Genomic DNA, 4,150 nt, shown 5'->3' with positions numbered 1-4,150 from the left:
AATGTATCATCAGAGCTCATATGGTTTGATATAAACAGAAGCTTGTTTAAAAAACAAAACATCCAGGTCGTGTTACTCGTAAAACTTGTTCGTTTACAACTAATAGTCTTGAATTCAGGCCTATCACAACTTGTTTCTAGTTATTTGGACTGTACTTTGCATAAATTGAATCGAAAGTCAAAGTATAGAATCCTAAAGTTTTGGTGTGGTGGTCATTGTGTCGTCTTTGAATAGCCTACTATCTGTTAAGTGTTATGAACGGAAATCATACAAGCTAACTGTTATGTAAGCTGAGAGAGAGAGAAGGCAGTAGTTTGTAGTAAAGCAAATACAGAGATTGCTTGTAATCAAACTACAAGTATAAACTCTTACTTCTGTATTGGTGTTGCCCGTGTACAACGCCACCTACGAGTTATTAAGTCTTCCACTCTATCTGTCATTATATAAGTAAGTCTGTTTATACTAAACTGAGAAGGTTCACCAATATTATTAATCTATATTTCAATTTTCCAGTTCTTATAATAGTAAATTGTAATGTTGATTTTACTTAAAAATATTTGAAGTATTCTAATGAAATATGTTGAAAAGTATTGAGTTTATTTACCCTCTTTCACAGATATTTTCAAGAAGTGTTTTAAGGCTGTTCAATTGTATTTCGATCTCATGATTTGTCTCCAATCAAATAAAGCGGTTTTCAACTCTCCTCAGCCTTAAGTGTTGTTAAGATGTTTAACATCAAGTTTAAAATTAAGAAGGTTAGATTTGACCGCGTACTAGTGTCAAATATTACCTCACTAGCGTATAGGCCGTCAAAAATGACGGGCAAGTACAGCCACCCTCACCCAACTCCATAGTATATTCTAACCTCACATTTCATAGTTAACTGAAATAAATAAATTTGCAAAATCAAGATTGACGAACAAAGAGGCAGAAAAGTGTATTCGAGGCAGTCAAACGTCGGTAAATTCCTAAAAAGAGAATGGTTCGATTACTGTCTGTCCACTACGATTCTAGTGACGGGATGCAAGAGGACCGTGCGGAAAAGGGGTGCCGAGAAACCTTGTAAGTGTTGTGTTTGTTGTTATAATAAGCCTAAAGTAAAGACGTTGTGTGGGATCACCTTGCTTAAAGCCAAGTGCATACCATTTATAATGAAAGTAAAAATATTAATTAAATATTAAAGTTAAATCGTTTCTGAATTAAGCTATTTTCTGTTAAATAACCAACGTTTTTAATTTTAAAAAAAATCTCTTTAATAAACGGGGACTCTAAATCAAGAAATTAACAAATATTTTACCAGTTTTCAATACATATTTTCAGTACTTGGACTAACAACAATATTAGATTATACTTTGGTCTTAGCGACATGAAATAAAAACCATTGTTGGAATGTAATATTACCAAAACGCACTAGCTTTTCTATGTATTAGAAGTTGTTAAACTAACTGATTTTTACAATAATTACTGGAAAAAGCATTTTGGCTTTTATCGCTCCTTCTATTTAGAGAAATCAAGCGTGACGTGACTCAACTGGCTTTTATATAGGTTAGATATTGAAATATTTGAAATAAGTGATTTAAGCTAAATCTACATGTTGTTTACTATCGATAGTGTACCATTAGTTATATATCAATGATTTTTCTTCTTATTCGTATGATAAAATAAGGTAGTGTATTATTACCATATGGCTAAACAAATATTAATTGATTAATTAAATGACGAAAGAAAACATCTGAGTCTTGTTTTAGTCTTGCCAGCTTCTATATCTATTTATGATCAACTGGACACAAAATAGTTTCATACGACTTCATTCGTTAGTCATAAAAATTCAATTTTGAATTAAGGTACTATTTTTTTTTGAAACTATGCTTTACTTTAAGCCTTGCCAGTACTTCACAAAGAGAATCGTCACAGACATAAACAAAACAGTCCCAGTAATCTGGAAAGAGATAATGATATTTCTATACCATACAACTGCATGTATCCAATTATTGAAACAACAAGACGAAAGGATTAATGACTCATCTCGTGTACAAGTCGCTAGCAAAAGCAAAAACAGTTGTACAGGTCCTGAACATTAGCGTCGTTCCGTGTATTCTGTTCATGTACATTATCTAACCAAACACTGGCAATGGTACAGATTGTTAAAACTTTTACCTTGATATACCTGAATAAAGATATACAGTTTGCTATATTGTTAAAGAGTTACGGATATAATATTTCCACAGTAAATACCAGCTTATATTTTTCACCTTCATTCTCAGAAGTTTTAGTCATCCAAACTACAATATTTATAATGCAAGTGGATAACTCGTAGTTCTTACACCCATTAATTTAGATATGAAAGATATACTATAGAAGAGCAATGTAAGTGGGATACCACACATAGCTTTGGTCTGTTTATAAAAGTTGAATATTTTTATGACTTTCTTTTTTTTCTCATCTCTGTCTTGGTTTCATCTTGCAATTTTTTCTTATTTTTTGGTTTCTGCCCTCGACCCCATCCGATGTGAACTCTTGTCTAGTTTGACTTAATCTAACTCTGCATACAAATCTCCATATCTCTAAACTTGCGGACATAATACTTAACTGATTATTTTAATTTCTACCTGAGAATATCACACTCCCCAACAGTCATAAAACTATTTAAACAATGTTCAGTTTGAATTTTATAAACCTAAAGCACTTTATTAAGCCTACTTCTTACTGTTTTATGGGTTAAAAACTAATGAAGATCTATTCTTGAGAGAAAAATACTGTATTGCTTGGAAGAGCGAAACAAGTAAAGTCTGCATCATATAGTGTGGAATTTAAGAAGGTTGTTTGGTTTACGTGTGTAGTCCTTTACTCACCATTAATAACCTAAAATTCCTTAGGTATTCGGTTATCCAAAATCTTAAGTATTTTATGTTATTAGTGGTGAGTAATGAGCAATACCATTAAACTAAGCAAATTATATATTCATTATACTTTTTTGTTCTTGTTATTTTATGGCATATCTACACAATACACTATCTGCGCTCTATCTACCTCGGGTGATCGAACCACAGTAGTTAAGAGGTCTGTTAAGGCAAAAACGTTGATTGGTTGCCTCAGAGGGAGGGGAGGGGTAGAGGCGATGATGATTTAGTATCACTCACCAGAGGCGATTGCGCCATTGTTTCATAAAGTGGAACCAGAGGGCGCATTGCTAGTGGAACGTTGCTAAGTCGCCATGACAGTCGGAAATTGACGTGCAATCATGATTCTTGACGACGGAAGTTGCCTGCCGCAAGAGAGTGCGTTGCTAGAGATACCATGCCGGGAAGGATAGTCGCACAATGTGAACGAGACGACACGTTGGTATGATGAGTGTGCAGATAGTTCGCGAGTGATCAACAAAGGGTGATGTAGATCAACTTTATAGTAACAATGAACTTCTTAAAATTAATAATTTAATCTAATTTAAATAACTTTGTGCTTACAATTATCAATAAGGAAAATTTATTTATCACAATCACAGTTTCGCTTTATAAGCGAAGCATTAAATCAAATTTATAGTTTTCTCTTATTTATTGCGTACGTCTTACAAATGTGGATAGTGTTTCTTTAGGCAGATAGTGTTACTATAGGCAGATGATGCTACTAAGGACAATATTAGGATAGTTCTCAACAGTACTTTAGCTTATTTTACTAGTATAATTTTTGCAGATTCTAGAAAGGACGGATTTTTCGTGATAACATCTCTAAATATCATACAATAATTTAACATACAATCTTAATGTTACACTAGTTTGTCTTTATTGATTAAATATATTCATATGCTATTCCTCTAACCATATATTATGTATAACAGTTAATGAGTTCTCGACAAAATCATTCATTTTACACATGTTAACAGTTACTTTTTAGTTTTTATTGTTAAGTTTAGTGACAAACACCTTATTCTGGATATAAAGTATATTTTTAATGATAAACAGTAAACGTGACGTAGTTATAAAATGTGAAACAATCGTATATGTCGAAACATGAAAATTCTTCAGGTTTTCATTAAGTCAAGCTTAATGAAAATGTTAGTTTTCGAATTTCGCGTAAATCTACACGAGGGTTATTTGCGCTAGCCGTCCCTAATTTAGCAGTGTAAGACTAGAGGGAAGGCAGCTAGTCATCG

The 4,150-nt window shown here is 32.7% G+C and overlaps 1 protein-coding gene across 4 annotated transcripts in view; it reads left to right on the top strand.

Annotated features, from left to right (window-relative positions):
- Nucleotides 1–417: 417 nt before the first annotated feature.
- Nucleotides 418–4,150, top strand: part of LOC111083155 (solute carrier family 35 member G1-like) — a 15,277-nt gene continuing 11,544 nt past the window's right edge. For 2 of the 4 annotated variants that reach the window (XM_022379451.1, XM_022379450.1), the window contains exon 1: nt 3,275–3,384. The gene's annotated coding sequence lies outside the window, so the exon portion shown is untranslated. Of the gene's footprint in view, nt 448–3,260; nt 3,385–4,150 lie in introns of those variants that run through there. The other 2 variants (XM_022379452.1, XR_002608837.1) reach the window with 2 other exon arrangements.

This window comes from Limulus polyphemus, unplaced genomic scaffold (genome assembly GCF_000517525.1).
Source record: "Limulus polyphemus unplaced genomic scaffold, Limulus_polyphemus-2.1.2 Scaffold8378, whole genome shotgun sequence".
In the NCBI taxonomy this organism is placed as follows: domain Eukaryota; kingdom Metazoa; phylum Arthropoda; class Merostomata; order Xiphosura; family Limulidae; genus Limulus; species Limulus polyphemus.
Note: the sequence above shows the minus strand (reverse complement) of the source record. Positions and strands in the feature narration are given on the sequence as shown.